Below are 19682 nucleotides of genomic sequence, written 5' to 3' on the forward strand. Positions count from 1 at the left end.
TTCTATGAAATTGTTATTTAAAAATCTCTTAAACATCAAGTTGAGTATTCTACACATTGGTTTTTGTGGTTCAGCACACAAGCCCGTCAAACAAAGAAGTCTTTCATTACCTATTGGTAAAGTTGGCACTATTTATTGTTTAGTATCTAAACCTTAGGGTGTTGACAAAAGTGTGTCATTTTCAAGGTGATTTTACTCCAAAAAATCTATAAAAAAAAGATTAAAAACAGATGGATTGAAATACATGATGATGTCATAATAATTAAAAGACTGGGATGGATTGCCTTTCCATTTTAAACTAAAACAGTTTTTTTAATAACATCAAAGTATTCCTGATCAGAGACTTACAAATCAAGCTTTCCTTATTTCTCAGACTATGGAATTGGAGTAGTCGGGCTTAACATTGTCCGTCTGACATATTTAAATTGCAAACTCAATTAATTGGAATGCTGTGTATGAAATTCCGTTATCTGCTCTTTTGATGATGTTCAAATAGATCAATATAGGATACTCATATAACATAACTTGGTATGGCAATATCCCTTGATCGTGCACTTGATAGAAAGCAGTTAATTGATCTTATCCTCATCCAATAATGCACATACATGGAAAGAACATCTCAAAGGAAAGAATATAAACCCTTAATTAATTTTCAGCATAATACAAAAAATTTGTTGCCGAGTAAACGAGCAATTTTTTCTCAACAATTTTTCCTCCATATTTTCTCCTAAAAAAAGAACTTGGAAGAAGTTAACAATTATCAAGACAGTACTTTCTTATAACCTAAGCATTTGACCAAAGAATCATGAAAATTTGTACATGCGGAGGCAACCAATAACTGTAATGAATAGTTCTATAAGTAATAAAATACATCCATCAAAGATTTTTGTTTAGCTCAGTTTCATCAAGGCCTGTCTCTCGAGACTTAGCAAAGGCATCATAGAATTCACATTCAGAACAAAATATACAATTTTTTTAGAAGACTAATTTAAGCCCTTTTAATCATTGTTATTATTACTATTATTTATTAATCTCTCAGATTGTCATTTTTGCCTCATCGAAAATTCACGCATTGTAAATAAGAAAAATGTTGACAACTTTCTGGTATTATATCTCTTGGTATTTTTCCAATTTCTTTCAAGAACCTATATTTTCTTGACCAGGTGATCTAGTCTATAAAATAATTTTATAATATTATAGAGAATCACAAGATTTCCTCCTGATTACAAGCACTTAATATAATTGTCAATTTTGTTTATAATTATGTTAAGATTCAACAATTTGAAAGACAAAGCAAGCTAATACCATTTTAGAAGTTTCTTTATAAACTCTATGGTTGTGATTAATTATCTTCACAGAAATCTGAGGAATAACTGCATCTTATTTTTATCAGATACATTATTAATGGCTTTAAATTCTTATAGTTAAATGAGTAAATGAAGGCTGAGATATGCCCCTGCCACGCATGAGGCTTTGAAGGTTTCTGACCTAGCGCTGCTTTTGGACTAGCCATGAACACCAAGATCAAGGTGTCTTGTCTTAGTGGAAGAGGGATCCTTCAAGCCTATCATAGTTTATCCCCACACTTGAATCCTCGAAATTTCAAGCAGGGCGCAAGTCTAAGTGTTAGCACAGGGGTTTAGTACTAGGTCATATAATGGAAAAATCAATGATTCAATCTCCTAGATCAGTCAATGGGTATACACCTAAGCCAGAAGAGCAAACTTTCGACAAGATAGGGTAGTCAATGCATTGGTCAGACACAGGGCATCCTGCCTAACAGATTTAAAGGCTATGTAGGTGGAATTTAAGATTCGCCCCCCCCACCAGCATCCATCCCTCCCCATGCCAATGAAAGCTCAAACCCCAAAGCATTGGGTTATTAACTCATTGCTTCAGACACTAGTAGGTAAGTTTTTTGGGAGGCACAACTCTGAAATTTCTATAGGGCAATGGATTCGGAGGAAGTAGAGGTTTATACTTTAATGTGTTGGCAAGAGTATGGATTCTATTCATCTTTAAAGTTTAAATCTAGAAGAGATGGGGAAAATATCAAGAAAAACCCACGGCTCTTGAGCAATACATATCTGTCTTTGAAGGAGTAGTCCCCATGCTTTGACCTGATTCGAGAAAAAAATAATATATAGGCTTTATGAATGAAGCTTTTGGCTCTGCCTGTCCATCTGTGGAAGGATAATGTTTTAGCTCTCATGGGAAATACACTTGGGAAGTTTATAGGCATAGATGAGCATTCCAAATCACAGAACTCCAAAGCTATGGCCCAACACTATGTAAATGAATTTAAGGGAAGGCCTTTCAGTGCAAGGTTGCACGGAGCAGAAGCATTTTTTAGAGCAGGGGCATAATTTTCTAAAAATCCTCAAGAGTGTCTACTTTGTAATTTGTATATATTAAAAAATAAACAGCTAGAATGCCAAATTAGTTGCAAACATAGTTTTAAAAACCGGCCAGTCTGAACCAGTAACCAGTCAAACCAGCCGGTCAGGTAGTCCTAGGTAATGAACCAGTAGAAAACCCAGTTAGGTACCAAACCGGCTAGTTTGGTACCGAGCTGGTACAAATCGGCTATATACAACCAGCCAAATCTTACATGCGTGGGACGTCTAGGACCCTCGATGGCGGTTTTTTTGTGGTTTTGGAGAAAACCAGGCGTTGTTTCCTCCCCAAAACAACCCCCCTTGGCTATAAAACTTGTTGCCTCGAAATCTAGCAGGTCTTGTGAGAGGCCTCACAAGACAAAGACTAGACCAAATGACAACACTATCAGGTGGGACCCAATGTCACCACAACAACCACCTCCTACTCTAGTGAATTTTCACCACAATGGAGGCTTCCCTATGTAGGTCACCTAATGGATATTCAATTCTAAGCATAGACTTAGGAGGGACACTTATGGACAAGGCTCAAACTAGCATAGACAAGGCAAAGCATGTCCTCCAAAAGACCTATCTAGGGCACAAGTGACCTAGGGTTTGTGAATAAGCAATGATAACAGGCTTACCAAGGTAAACAAGGCCAAGAAATAGCTTGATAAGTTGAATATGATCAATTTTTGGGACAACAAACCTTCAAAAAGACTTAAGTTGAAGCCTACGGCAAGATTAGGGTTTACCCTAGGGCAAAATTGCTTAGGGCTTATGAATTCAGCCCTAAAATGGAAGATTTTACCATGGAAACGAGGTGATTTTGAGGCAATGAGTCACAAACCACAAGTAGAAACCTTCCAAAGACACAACACACTTACCCTAGTTGAATTCAGCCTTAACCCTAGCCTAGCAGCTTGCCTTAAGGGCCAAATATTTGAGAGAGAGAAGAATTGGGTTTAAAGAGATTTTTGTGGTGTGATCACCTGTGTGGAAAGGCCAATGTTTAATCTTGGGTGATGGAGTTTAGAGGGAGATCCACTTATGGAAAATCAAACCCTAGAATGGACTAAGAGATAATGAAAAATCCCAACTATCATTTTATGAGGGAATAAAGTCATTGAGGAGAGCTTAACATGAAGGATCACTCAAGGGATTGTCCACAAATATTAAAGGGTAATGCATACAATACTTTGCAAAGATTCCATACAATACTTCGCAAAGATTTCATAGAAAATTATTCAATAAAACTAGCCTATGTTGCACGGGTTCCCGCACCCGGGGGTGGGGTTCTCGAACCCGTCCCGGGTTCCCACACCCAAGTACCGGATTCGGGTACGGGTTCTTCTCAGAAGAACCCAAAAGAACTGGGTTCTTACATGAAGAACCGGGTTCTTCAAAAAAAAAATTGGGTTCTTTTCCTTTAATGGGTTCTTAGGTTCTCGGGTTCTTGGGTTCTTTGGGTTCTTCAGGTTGGGTTCTTCGGGTTCTTTGGGTTCTTCATAAAAAAAAACTATATTCTTAATTTAATGATTTATAACTTGCAACATTGGACAGGGCATAGCTCAGTTATTTGATTGCCCTAGAAACAAATATATGCACATTTCAGCTACAGGAAACCACATTCAAATGAATCCAACTATACTCTTCTTGAGTACCTTTAGTGCCTCATTGTTAAATCGAACCATAGCACTGTTAAAATAAGATCAGTGACCTTAATACTACATCTATAACTCAGACATTCGTTGAATAAGCATTCTTAAATTGCTGAAATTACTGAACTTAGGATAGTAGACCGTTTTACAAGCTTGTTGTGGTGGAATGGGAGCCTCGAGAGCGTATTACTGCCCCTAACTATGTATATGACATATGTAGTGTGCCTGGTTATCAATACCATGATATATAACGTCCTAATCTAAAAGGTTGGTAGGAACAGGGCTCAGAATGAGTGACTAAGGGTTACATAAATATAGATATGATATAAATACCTGTCTAGATGGAGGAGATAAAAACCAAGTGACTGACAGAAACTGAGAAATATAAAGATACGTAAATATTCCTGCATAAGGATCAGCATATAAATTTACTGGGTGCATGGACCTTGAGTTTGGTTAACTCCCGTGTTAAGTGTAACTATGGCACCGAGTAAGTTGGCCTTAATGAAATTACTGAGCGGTATTATTCATTGTGCGGATTTTACTTAACCAGATAGGTACTGGCTTGATACCTCACGTGTTAGATTTTACATTGTTAAAAAGGAATGGGAATGGTAATTATAACTGCATGGAAGAGTTTCAAAGTTGGAGAAAGTGGCTCCATCCCTGGAGGCTGGCGATGTGAACAGGTTTCTTCAACTTAAGCTGTATCTTGCAGACGATCAAAGTCATTTGCAAGCTCTACAACTTATGCATAATGAAGTAATGTGCTCCTGACCAGCAGCGCCATGCTGCAGTGTGCAGGTAAACCGTAAATGACAGAGCATAGATTAATGGCAGGATAATTCAAAGTTCAAAGTTATTTAGTTATTCACAACTAAAACAGTTCCTTCATGAAAATCTTCACAGCTAGCCATAGGAAGGGATAGCAGAAAGATAAACATTACTTCATCCAATTAGTTCGATAGCCACTACCATGGCCAATGAGAGAAATAGATTGAGGCATTTTGAATGCCTTTTGAACCTGCAGTAGAGCTAAAACACTTTTTAAAATCATGAACCTATGAAGCTTACTTTGAGAGATATGTAGACAGTGGGCACGGTAACTTCCAGGTGCATTTTGAATTTTCAGTTTTAGTAGTAGCCTTGAGCTCTCTCACATAGCTGTCATGGTTACACAGAAAAGATTCAAAAGAATGTTATGTTGTCATAAAATATAGCTTAGTCTCTCATTAATATTTATTATTAACATCTATTAACATAACTTTTACTTTGAATTTTGTTAAACAGATTCAAATTGTCTTCCAAAATTTGCAAAATAAAAAATGTCTTCAACAAGTCCACAATATCCACTTTGGAAATATGTGGATAGGTATTTTGAAATTTCATATATGTTATTAATTATAATTTATAAATTTATAATTTATAAAATATAATTATTAAAATTTAATATTATTATATTACCAGACGAACCCACGCACCCTGTTTGTCCCCGTCCCTGTCCCCGTCCCCGTCCCCGTCCCCGAACCCACGTTTCCTGGCAACATAGAAACTAGCACATAGAAACCCTAACAATATCCATTCCAAGAAATAGCCATAATGTTAAAATTGGCAACTAGGGCCAAACTCCACATGGGTCATCATATTTATGGCAGCTGATATTTTTTCTTGGATGTGTAGGATTGATCTAAAGATCATCCCATTCTGACATGTACAAATGAAGTTCTGAATTTATTTTGATTATGGACAAATTGTCAAGGTCGGCCAGCAAACTCATGTAGGCTCAAAAGCCCAACAATCACGTCTATTCATCCTCAACGTTTGCCTATAAATACATGATGCCTCCTCCTCATTTGGACACACTTCACTTCTCACACATCTCTCTTTCACATGATTGGGTACGGATTTTTGGGCAACTCGCCACACGTGCGAAGGACTGTACCTTTTTGTTCCAACCATTGACCAGCGTTTACTGAATTTGCAGGAGACTGTTTCGACTATGTTGACCTATTTTTGGTGCGATTTTGGGTGGAGGAATTCTATCTTAGTAGGCCGCAAATTTTGGCATAAGAGCCGAGGCAATTTGACCTCCTATTTGACCAGCGTTGACTGTACTAAGGCTGGCCACAGGGTTGATTTTTGTTGACTAGTTTTGACTGCACTTTTTCGGACTATTTTGGGTTGATTAGACTTGCTGTTGGAGGCCAAGTTGACTGGGTTTGACCGAGCTGAATTGAGGAAGAAAATTTTCCCTATTGACCAGCGTTGACTTTTCTGGTTAGGGCTCTTTTGCTACTGTTATAAATTATCAGAATTTGTAAATTGTACTATCTCTCTCTGTTGAACTATTGAAGACTAAAAGAAGTTTTGATCAAGGGTTTCCCCACATTGGGGTTTGTCCCTGGCTGGTGCCACATCTTGTGTCCTCTTGTCTTGGCTTGTCTGCCACTATTTATGTTTATGTTCTATCAACATTTTACTTGCATGTTTATGTGATTGCTAAACTGAAATTCATATTGGGCTCATAAAGAAATTGAAGTAAAATTGCTCTAAAGCATAAGAACATAACATTGTTGCCTAAAATTAACATGGTATCAGAGTTGAGGTGAAGACAAAGCCCAAGCAAGAATGAAAGAGCAATCACCAAGGACAAAAGACTCAATGGGTTCCTCATCCTACTTCCCAGTTGAAGACAAGCTCCATGATAAATCTGACTATCATGGATGGAAGATGTCTCTTGATTTGACCTTGGAAAAGAAGGTAGTGATGGATTATGTGCAAGGTAAAATCCCTGAGCCTCCTTCAAATGCATCGGTTGTTGCGAAGACCAAGTACAATAAGGTTGAAGTCAAAGCGAAGAAGATTATCAAAGATTCCATTGACAAGCATCTAGTGGCCTATATCTTTGAATTGAAGACCTCCAAGGAGATATACGACAGGTTGGTCGGCATGTTCAAGGTTAGTAATGCTAATCAAATTCTCTTTCTCAAGAATGTTAAGTTTTGGTATGTTCTATGCTAGAGCAATTTATTTAAATTTTCACAGTGAGCAATCACATCAACATTACGATAAACTGCAGATAGAACATAAATATAAAACGCAAAAGACAAGCCAAGACAAGAGGACACAAGATGTGGCGCAAGCCAGGGACAAACCCCACAATGTGTGGGGAAACCCTTGATCAATTCTTCTTTTATGTTCTTCAAAGTTCAGCAGAGAGAGAGAGAGAGATAGTACATTTACAACAGAAGTCAACACTTTGACTTATCTAGATCTAGCATAGATCATTTCGTATAACGATGAGATCAGTTGAAGACATTCTGCTTCAACTGATTCTCAAGGTGACTCCTTCACCTATCATCGTGCTGCATTTGGTCTTATAGTTGCACCACTGCACACTGCACCATGCTATACTAATCATGATTATCATCATGCTGCCCATGTCCATGATCTTATCCATCATCATGCTTCATGCTGCCCATGCTACCCATGATCTCATCATGCTTCATGCTGCCCATGCTGCCCATGATCTCATCATGCTTCATGCTGCCCATGCTGCCCATGCATCATATCAAGCTTCATGCTGCCCATGCCTACATTCATCATGATGTTGTCCATGGTTCATGCAACATTGTGCTATCCATGATGCAAATATCATTTACCTTTGACAACTGTCTTTATGTCTGCGTATATCATGTATAGTATCCATGCTTCTGAAGCTTATATCAGTACGTTACACATACATCATGTATAGAGAATTTGCTTATGACAGAGGATATGTTAGACAGCGTATATATTATGCATACTTTCCATGACTGTGTTATGACATCGTTACCCTTACTGCGGCTTTGACAACCTGACTGTGGCTTCACTATCTTGCCTGCAGCTTCATTCCCTTGACTGATTATTATAGTGGACAGACATTCATCCAATAACTGCTCTCCAAACAAATCAGGAGTATCCGAGACTGTGTCGCTTCATTTCCAGATATGCCGAGACTGCGTCCTCCTGTCATGCATATGTTAAACCTTTATAATATATATGTCTGCGGCTCTATACCTATGCGATATACATTCAAAGATCGGTCCTTTATGTGCCAATACTTTCTCCATAGGTGTCTATTTCTAGAACCGATGGTTGCTTACATCTAAATATCGAACTTTCCTATATGATCATCCATGAACTTGATGCGCATTCTTGCCTAAGATCAAATCATAGTTGTATCATATGGATTCTTTCATGTGCTCCATGTGCTATCAGATTGGTCGGCTCTCCACGTTTTATATGAATGCCATTCGATGGCCATGGTCATAGAGCCGTTGGCTGATATATCTCAGAACCAATGTCACTGATATCTCAATAAGGCTAAAGCAATCTTTTAACCACTCCTGTCAGTTCCAATCTCTGAAATATTTGGATCTGAACTTGACGTGAGACCAAATCTCAACGTCCACCCAAATCGTGGAGACCGTTTTGCTGGACTCACATCAGCTCCTCAGGCCCCGCGTCGAACCCGAGATACCTTCATAACCAGATCAAGTCTATGCTCAGAACCATTCCTTCAGTCGTATTATTACGGTCACGCCTTATTATGTTCAATCCTTCACACTACAGGCAGAACATTAACACAGACATCGTTGTTTTAGGGCTGCTTAAAACAGCGAATCAGTTCATGACTGCGTTCTCCATTTAGGGCATCATCATGCATTGGTAGGGCATCATCTTTGGGCCAGCGTGTGTTTCTCTTGATGTCTCACTCCTCCTCCCAAAACCCAAGACGTGGAGAGGAGGAGATCACTCAAGAGTTGTGTGTAAATGATATCAAATCCTCATCTATTTATACCACAACGAGGATGATGAATAGACACGTCGGTTGGGCTTCTAGAGCCTACATAAGAGCTGGTCGGCTTGATAATAATTACATAAACAAAATAAATTCATATCTCCATAAATACTTATCGGAATCGGATGATTTTTGGATCAATCCTACACCTCTCGACAAGAGGGATCCAATAAAAATATCAACTGCCATAAATAAACCGACCCACATGGAGTTTGGCCCTAGTTGCCAATTTAACAAAGAATAAGTTGAAGGATATTAAGAAGAGCAAGGACGAGGGCATTCAATCCTATTTCTTGAGGATTACTGAAACCAAGAATGATCTACTCTCAATTGGAGAAGTCATTCCTGACAGGGAACTTGCTCTCACCACCCTTGGAGGACTCCCACCTGAGTGGTATGTATTTAGAACCACTATACTCAACAATGATCGAATTCCAGGGTTTGAAGAATTGATGTCGAGATGCATTCAAGAAGAAACAAGAATGGTAGAGCAAGAAATGCCTTCTAATAAAAGCAACCCCACTGCATTCTCCGCTCATGCCAAGAGGAAGAACAATGCAACTTCAAAGAAGCAAAGTCAAGGAAGACCAGGATTCAAAAATGGAAGAAAGGGAAGATGCTTTGTTTGCAATAAGTTTGGCCACTATGCAAGGGAGTGTCCTAATAGAAGGGATACCCCTCGAGACAATGACTATCAGAACAACTCAGGGGGCAACTTCAACAACAACGATCAAAGGAATGGCAGGTCCAAGAAATCAAGGAACTCCAGGTATGATGAATCCAATGTTGTTAACAATAAGCAAAAATAGTACTATCTTATATCGGCCCTCTCCACTGCCTCTCCTCCGGACACTTTGGGAAATTGGCTAATTGATAGTGGTGCCTCAAGACACTTCACCGGATACAAGGAAGCCCTCTCTGATCTGATAGAAAAGAAGACAAACTTGGAGATCATCCTTGGAGATGATGCCACCTATCCCATGAAGGGAGTAGGAAATGTTACCCTTCAATTGAATCAAGGTAACATTATTCATTTGCAAGAAGTACTATATGTACCCGATCTCAAAAAGAACCTGGCGTCCATTTCAGCAATGGAAGATAAAGGATTCAAGGTGGCTTTTATCAATGGAAAGGTACGTGTTTAGAAAAGAAATTTCAAGGATGCTTTTACTCTTGGGTTTAGGGTTGACAGTTTGTATCAAGTTGGAGGAAGTCCATTGGGAGCCATGTCTTGCAACATATCTCTACAATCTGAACTATGAAACCGAAGGTTCGCCCATCTTCATTATAAGGCCCTACCCGATGTGAGACAGATGGTGACAGGTATGCCCGAGTTAGAATCCAATGAATTCCAAGATTATTGCAAAGTTGGCATTAAGAGGGAGACTACAACGCCATACACTCCCGAGAAAAATGGTGTGGCAGAAAGGAAGAATCGCTCTATTGTAGAAGTTGTCCCTGCCATGCTTCATGATCAAGGTCTTCCGAAGTTTCTATGGGGTGAAGCTGCAAATACCACCATGTATGTTCAAAACCAATGCCCTCATCAAGCATTGGACTCCAAGACTCCCAAAGAAATGTTCACTTGTAAGAAACCCGATGTCTCTCATTTTATAATTTTTGAAAGCCCCGTATATTTTCATGTGTCGAAAGAGAAAAGAAGCCAATTGGATGCATTTGGGAAGAAAGCAATCTTTGTGGGCTATAGTGAAAATTCTGAGGGATATAAAACTTATGTGGTTGGTCAAAAGGAAGTTGAGATAAGTCATGATGTCACCTTCGACGAAGATATGGCCCTCAGGAGGATCAACAACCTTCCTATCCTAAGGAAAGAAAAAGAAGTTGTCACAGGAAATCAGGGTGAAAAAGAGGACGAAACGATCCCTGATGTTGATGAACCTATGGATCCTATTGCTCCACTCCCTCATGAGCCTTCCTCCTCCAAGAGGAGACCCTCGAAGATGCTGAGAGGCACATTGCACCAAGGGGAACTTTTCGTGAAAGAAAGAAACCGAATAGGTACCAAGGATATTTGTCTGCCATGAGCACTATCATTCAAAATGAGCCTTCATCATTCGAAGAAGCCATGAAGCAACAAGTAGGGAAGGATGTTATGAATAAAGAATACGAGTCAATTATGAAGAATGATGTCTGGGATGTGGTCCCTAGACCCCGGGACAAATCGGTTGTCACTTCTACGTGGCTCTACAAAATCAAGCATGGAGTTGATGAAAGTGCAGAAAAGTTCAAAGCTCGCTTTGTTGCTCGAGGCTTCTCTCAAAAGGAAGGCGTAGATTACGATGAGATATTTGCACCTGTTGACCGATATACCACCATCCGCTCAATCATAGCCCTTGCTACCTCGAAAGGATCGAACCTACATCAGATGGATGTCAAGACCGCCTTCTTGCATGGTTCAATCAAAGAGGAAGTCTATGTGGAACAACCCGAGGGGTTTGAAGTTCATGATCGGGAATCTCATGTATGCAGGTTGAAGAAAGCTCTCTATGGATTGAAGCAAGCACCCCGGGCTTGGTATGAGAGGATTGATAACTATCTGATGAAGCTGGGATTCACTAGAAGTGAAGCCGATCCGAACCTTTACTTTAAGGTTGAAAATGATAAACCTCTTATTCTGGTACTTTATGTGGACGACCTCTTTCTGACAGGTGCAAACCCTCTCATTCACAAATGTAAGAGGGAGTTGGCTTCTGAATTTGAGATGAAGGACCTAGGACCGATGCACTACTTCCTAGGGTTGGAGGTCTCGCAAAAGCCAGGTTAAATTTTCTTCTCTCAAGGAAAATATGTTGTGAAGATATTGGAAAGATTTGGGATGGTGGACTGCAAGCCTGTGACTACTCTGATGGAACTTAACTTTAAAAAGTTATGCGGTAGTGTTGCTGGACCTGAATTGGGAAATGCTTCTGAGTATCATCAACTCATAGAAGCATTGATGTTCTTGGTGAACTCCCGTCCAGACATATGTTTTGCAGTTAACACATTGAGCCAGTACATGGTTGAGCCTCATCATATACATTGGATTGTCACCAAGAATCTTCTGAGATATCTTCGAGGCACAATCCCTCATGGACTGAGATACACTGTCGGAAATGTGAGGTTGCATGGTTATTCTGATGTTGATTGGGCTGGCAGTGTGGTGGATCGCAAGAGAACTTCTGGATGTTGTTTTTCTTTGGGTTCTGCTTCGATATCCTGGATGAGTAGGAAGCAGAAATCAGTTGCCTTGAGCACTGCCGAGGCTGAATACATAGCTACTAGTATGGCCTCTTGTGACGCTGTCTGGTTGAGGAAGCTATTCAGTGAGCTATTTGGACATGTGTTGGATACCACCATGATCCTCTGCGACAACCAGAGTGGGTTCCAATTATCAGAGAATTCGATGTTTCATGATCGCTCCAAGCATATAGATATCAGTTACCACTTTATGGTACAACGAGGAGCAATAAGGCTCCATCAGATTGAGACTGATGAGCAAGTCGTCAATATTCTGACAAAGCCCCTAGGGAAGGTCAAATTCTTGGCCTTCTAAGAACAACTTGGAGTCGTGGAGAGACCCTCTTATGAGGGTCCTGTATGAGATGGACATTTAGCTCTGGGAGCTCCGGGGAGCTTGGGGTACTTCTTGGAGCGATGAACAACCATAGGGTGAGTGGTTTAGCCTTCCCCTAGTGGTTTGTTGGGTACAAGGCGAGTGGTTCATCCTTCCCCTGTGATACCCCTTGGTGACATGTGAGCAGGACGAGTGGTTCATCCTTCTCATGCCGAGACATCCTACCCATGCAGTCTGGGACTCATGGGAAGTACCTCTCATCTAGCTAATGAGTAGGGAAATGAGGATAGGGACCATAGTACTACCGATGGACGCATCGTATACTACCGTACTCCCTATGCTAGGATGTCCAATATTGATCTAGGATCAATTGGAACTGACTTCGGGTCAATAAGAGTGTTACGAGACACTCTCTTTTGATTGGAACTAACTTCGGGTCAGTAAGAGTTGTATGAGACACTCTCTTTTGATTGGGACTAACTTCGGGTCAATAGAGAATGATATGATACATTCTCGATCACTTCTTCTTCTTCATAGTTCAGCAGAGCAGTGCAGAGCAATGCACGAATGACAGAGATAGTACAAATTGGTAGGTGTAGTTCTCCCTAGTTGAGAGGGAGTGTTAAAATTGGCAACTAGGGCCAAACTCCACATGGATCATCTTATTTATGACAGCTGATATTTTTTCTTGGATTCCTCTCTCCAAGAGGTGTAGGATTGATCTAAAGATCATCCCATTCTGACATGTACAAATGAAATGAATTTATTTTGATTATGGACAAATTGTCAAGGTCAGCCAACAAAATCATGTAGACTCAAAAGCCCAACAGTCACGTCTATTCATCCTCAACGTTTGCCTATAAATACATGATGCCTCCTCATTTGGACACACTTCACTTCTCACACATCTCTCTCTCCTCACATGATTGGGTATGATTTCTGGGCAACTCTCCACATGTGCGAAGGACTGTACCTTTCTGTTCCAACCATTGAACAGCATTGACTGAATTTGCAAGACGTTGTTTTGACTGCGTTGACCTGTTTTTGGTGCGATTCTGGGTGGAGGAATTATGTCTTAGCAGGCCGCAAATTTGGGCACAAGAACCGAGGCAATCTAACCTCTTGTTTGACCAGCATTGACTGTACTAACGCTGGCCGCAGGGTTGATTTTTGTTGACCAGTTTTGATTGGACTTTTTTGGACTATTTTGGGCTGATTAGACTTGTTGTTGGAGGCCAAGTTGACTGGGTTTGACCGAGCTGAATTGAGGAAGAAAATATACCATGTTGACCAACGTTGACTTTTTTGGTTAGGGCTCTTTTGCTACTGTTATAAATTATCAGAATTTGTAAATTGTACTATCTCTCTCTGCTGAACTATTGAAGACTAAAAGAAGTTTTGATCAAGAGTTTCCCCACATTGGCGTTTGTCCCTGGCTGGTGCCACATCTTGTGTCCTCTTGTCTTGGCTTGTCTTCCACTGTTTATGTTTATGTTTTATCAGTGTTTTACTTTCATGTTGATGTGATTGCTAAACTGAAATTGATATTGGGCTCATAAAGAAAATAAAGTAAAATTGCTCTAAAGCATAAAACATACCATTGTTGCCTAAAATTAACACATACAGATATTCAACAACATAGAATACTTACAAGAAAACGCATGAACCGATCCTTTATTATTCCAAAATGATGTCTCCAAAGCTAAGTTGCATGAAAGGAAGAAGCTTCCAGAAGTTTTTGAAATGCAACCCCCAGAAAATGGAAATATCGACCAAAACATCATATATATGTGTGTGTGAGAGAGAGAGAGTTAATAACACATTATTTTGCAAGAAAAGAAAGAATGAGACACATAAATGACGTTTTAGAAGGAAAACCAAGTCTATATTAACTCTCATAGATGATTACATGATGCAAAAATCCAAAATTAGTCTTTATAGATGAGGCTTTACATCGAAGGCTCCAAAATCAGCCTTTATACATGAGGCTATATGTGCTAAAATTAAAATAAAACATGAGGTAAAGACAATTATTGGCTACATTAACATATCATTAACCATAAAAATCCTAGTCCTCATCAACAAAAATAAAGCATGATGCTTGCTCGGCAGAAGAGGCAACTCTACTAGTACTTCCACTTGCATCACCACTAGCACTAATATCAAGAGGAGAGAGTTCTAAGTCTGGACATTATGCTTCCACATCCCAATCTTTATGAGGTCCACTTGTATATTCTTCACCCCTATGAGACACAAGGCATAGGTTTGAATGAACATATACAAGATCCTCAGCCTTCTGCGATCCCAACATGTTGTGCTTCATAGAGTGAATGAAACTATAAGTGCTCCAATTATGTTCTATTGATGAAGAGCTTGCCACTTGTGATAGAATACAAGTGGCAAGACTTTGCAAATAAACACCATTTGCCCCATGACAAGTCCACCACTTAACTGGGTTCATGGTCCTCCTCTCATCCAAAGCTGATATGTCTACAAAATCCTCTAATCCAACAGCAAAACAGGCAAATTCCTCCCTTACATCAGTTTGTAAAGAAGCTAGAAACAACCTCTGAAAGGCTTTCTTCACTCCATTGGCCACCTCCTTGTTCTTATGTGGGGCATTCTGCTTCCCACTACCTTCAACAATGAATTCTTCATCATAAAATTTTGGATTCAAAGCATGTGCCAAAGTGTGCAATGAAGTATTGAAGCCATACCACCTCGTAACAATGATGGACCTCACTTGCTCAACAAATCAAAATATACAAAAGGGAGTGGGAGCCTCTTGTGTAATAATTTCCACGGTTTTCTCAACCATGGTATCCATGCCATCATAAACCTCTCCTAGGAAAGGTTTCTATGTGTCTGCATCTCAAATGCAGGTAATGTGAACTTGAGCAAGAAATCAATCTTGCTCCACCAATCTTCATCAATGATCAACACCCTCCTCACCATACTTCCTTTCTCTAAATTTATCCGTCTCCACTCAACCCAAGTTGAACCCACCACCATACTCGTCAATGCAATTTTAACTTCAACAAGGCGATGCAACATGAGGAAGTTTGAGGCATCCCTTGTCTCAGCAACTCCAATTTGGAGTATTCTCAATATATTGCTTGAGATTGGTGGTGGTTGGTAATGAATTTTATAATCTCCCTAGCTTGCCCTGTGACCTCCTTAATCCATTATGTTTTTGTTTCAATCTCTTCTAAAACCATATCCAAATTGTGGACAGTGTAATGAGTCCAAAATATGTGATTGTATCTACTCTCAACAATTAAGCCTACAACTTTGCAAACAAGTGCATTAAATGTAATAACTTGCACCACATTTCCTAGCCCTACTTGTTCAATAGCAGCAATTAAGAGTTCGGCAGTGAATTTACCATCTGTTGAAATATGTAACGAGGTTCGGTCTTCATAACGGCATGTGTATTTATGATTTTATGTAATTAATGAAAATAATAAAAATAAAATGATTTTGTTATACTTGAGGTTTCATGCTCAAGGAATTTTATTTTTGTAGATCAAGCTTCCATTGTGAGCTATTAGGTTTGGTTATTAAGTCATAAAAGTTAATGTCATGTATTGAAGACCCTTTTGGGCATGTTACATATTGTAAAAAGAGAATTTATTTGAGTCATAAACCCTCCAAGACCTTGTCACAAGTACTTCATCAAGTCGGCTATCAAAAGGAGATGAAGATCATTCTAGAAGAGGATGTCGACCTACACACTTGCACAAGTCGTCTTATTTCATGGGCAGACCACTATATATAGAGAGGACTCGGCCTCACTTGAACACCATTCGATCAAGCATCTGAAACAAGAGAAAAAGAGTGAGACACACAAGAGAAGTAACCTACCATCAAGCGAAGAAAGGATTTAGATCTGTTTTGGGCAAATACCTTTCACACGTGCAAGGAAGACAAACTTCATCTACTGCAAAAGGAGCTGAGGTTATCACAGTCATCTAAGAGCCCGAATCAAGGAATAAAATAAGACATACATCAAGCCGAATTGCAGGAGGTCATACTATCCAAGCAAAGCGAATCAAGGGATAAAGTTAGTGTTGATCCCTGGCACGTGCCACAACTAGGGTTTCTGAAGAGGCCGAGAGTTGGTCTAAGCCAATAGGTCGAAATCAGAAGGGTAGCCGAGGTCTAAGGACAAGCAAGTAGTTTGACTAGTGTTGACTTGGGCAAGAAGGAGAAGTTGTGGAAAAAGGTCTTATGACTTCGTCTTGGAGAGGTTAGTAGGTCAAGGGTCTTGGTCTTGGAATTCGTCACTTGAAGATTCTATAAGAAGAATTCGTTTGGGTTTTCCTCTTAAGTTGGAGAGGTTTTGGCCCTGGCTGATCACCTATATTTTGTGTCCCTTGTCTCATGTTTATTTATGATTTGGTAGTTGTTTGATGATAGAAAACATTAACATAATCAAGTGAAAGAAAGAAGCTAATAAAAGGCTAAGCAAAGTTTCATCACAAATATTTATCATTAAAAGGGAAATCACCTCATCCCTATGCCCTAGATTTCTCAACAACATCCTTTACCTCACCCTAACAATCTTCTGCTTTGATGTACATGGCTCCTTTTGTTGATGATGCAATGATATTTATCAAAGGCCTACATCTTGTATCAGTCCGTCCATCTGAGATAATGGAACTCTCTGTGTTACCCCATGAGTTACGAATTGGTTTCAAAACATCATCAAGAAGTTGCCTCTCTTTCTTTAGCAAATTGTTACGAGTTTTTCATAGTTTGGCCCCTTGTGACCTTGATGGGTTGCATTAATTGCTCTCACCAAATCATGCCAATATGAGGATTGAACCACATTAAAAGGGATGCCACAAGCAAAGATGGCCCTTTCCACTCTTGAATCAATTGCTTCTCTCCCTTGATTAACAAGCATTTCCAACAATCTATTGTCTTTAACTAGATTTGATGGCTTGGATAACTCTTCTTCTATTGCTAGTGCCCTCCTCTTTCTTGCTTCATGAAGAATCCTTGGCTCAATGCTAGCACTCATGTGAGGATTGCTAGTGCCCATGCCGATTTTGCTTCTTTGATCCTTCAACCTTTGAGCATCATCGCTCTCTTTCTTGAATTTAGCCCTCACCTTTAGATTTTTGGTATGTGCACACACATCAATACCCTTTATCTCTCCATGCAAATTGTGAACATTCACTCTTGTGTAAGAGCCTTTGAAGGTCTTATCAATTTTGCATAAATTGCACTTCCATTCCCATGTACCACCAGAACCCATTTGCTTCACTTTGGTAACATACCTCCACAAAGGATAGTATTCTTGTTGCCTGGTTGCTTGAGTAGATTTAAGGATACTAGAAACACAAATTTGAGAAGCCATGAATATTGCAAAAATAGAAACTGAAACACTCACCAAAACAGTGGTTGCCCATGCCCTTCTTCTTGTTGCCCCCACTGCAAAACACAACTAAAATGCTTGTTGTTGCTATATGAAGCACCTCTTGTAGAAGAATGTGTGAGAAATGAGTGAAAGAAACGCCTTTTTATAGATAAGAATAGGCTAATAGGGTTTCTAGAGAATTCCAATTTTTTAATTTTCTTGAAAATTCTATTTCTAATTTTTTTTATTGAATTTTGTTAACTAAGTGTTTAACTACATAAAAAAGTGTTATCTTAGTGTTTTTGGGCCATTGAAGGGACCCACATCCCTTATTAGCCCCTTAAGATGGCTGGAAAATTTAAAAAAACAAAATTCTGGTCGAAACACAACTTGTAGTGAGTGACCAAAACGACCCCAAAACGTCGTCAGTCGTCGCAAACAACATTTCAAAATAGCAAAATGTTGTTCAGGATGGTTGGCAACATTTCAAGGCCATTTCGACGTTTTGGCCCGTTTCAGGTGCTGCGACGGCCCCTATCCCAGCATGTCCTGCAACATAACTCCAAAGCAAGAGAATGTCTCCATAAGCGAATACTCCACAAAATATCACATCTCCATAAGAAACAAGTCTATTTCAGCTAGCCTGAAATCTCTCAAAGAAGCCTAATGTCTTCATAAGCAAATACTGTTGATTTTTCATGATCTTCTAATCTGATAATTAATTCCAATGATTTTTTAATTAATCCTTCGTGTGTCACATTCATCATTAAGTAATTATACATAGAAAATTTCAACTGTAAAACAATAATGATAGTCGGATCATGAAGAAACAACCAAACACAAGAGACAAAAGTTTACCCTGGGAAAACCGTAACTATGGAAAAACCCAACAACCTTTTCTTGGAGAAATTGTCTAATTCAACAAGAGATACACTCTAATTTTTCCAATCAAATAAAGTCAAACTGACTAGTAAAAATTCCCAAGTCAAACCTATTCAAACAAAGATCTTTTTGACCTCCTGTAGCAACTAGTTAACTCAAGTAAAATAGGATGAATTTTAACCTCCTGCGCCTCCCATAGAATTTTGGTCTACTACCCAGAAAACATCATAAAAGTTTGGTCTGCTACCCAGAAAACCTCAGAAAAGTTCGCTCTACTACCCAGAAAACCTCAGAAAAGTTCGATCTGCGGCCCACACGTGCAAAGTCAAAATAGAAATAAAAGATGTGTGGTCAACGCTAAACAAACTTGGTCAACTTTCGATTTGCATCTCCTCACTTTCCTTCGCACGAATGAATAGAAGATTTGATGTTTTTGTGATCGGAATTGATGCCATTGGAGGAGGACGAATAGCAATATATAGTGGATGAATGAACCTGAATAGATGTGTCCCTTAGCTAGGCTGACTTGACCAATTTTATGGAGGCAAAATTTTGAACTTCAAAATTTGACTTTTCCCTCTTTCATTTGAAGCCAACTTAAATTCAAATTTATATTTTTCATTTTCCTTTTCTTTTGTGGGCTAATACAATGAAGAAATATCAACCGTAGCTACCAAAATTAAACAAATACTCCAGAAAAGATCACATCTCCACAAGAAACAAGTCTATTTCAGCAATGCTTAAATCTCTCAAAGAGGTCGAATTGATCCACAAGTGATGATGAACAATACAAATGAGGTGAACTTTATTTATATGAGGTCTACCTTATCAAATTTATGACTAATGTGACTAATGAAGCCCCCACATCAAGTTTGACACAAAATAACCTTGGGTTACAAGCCAACCGACTAGCTAAATGACAAAATTAACAATAACTTCCCACACATGTGAACCATAACCTTCAAAAGTGTTGACGTCA

General features: G+C 39.3%; 1 protein-coding gene across 3 annotated transcripts in view; it reads right to left on the reverse strand.

Annotated features, from left to right (window-relative positions):
• LOC149189534 (putative pectate lyase 4) overlaps positions 1 to 19682 on the reverse strand; it is a 215617-nt gene that overhangs the window by 157368 nt on the left and 38567 nt on the right. The gene's annotated exons all lie outside the window — the stretch shown is intronic.

This window comes from Pinus tabuliformis, chromosome 3_1 (genome assembly GCF_031772625.1).
Source record: "Pinus tabuliformis cultivar Carrire ecotype Pingquan chromosome 3_1, CPIR1, whole genome shotgun sequence".
Taxonomy (NCBI): Eukaryota; Viridiplantae; Streptophyta; class Pinopsida; order Pinales; family Pinaceae; genus Pinus; species Pinus tabuliformis.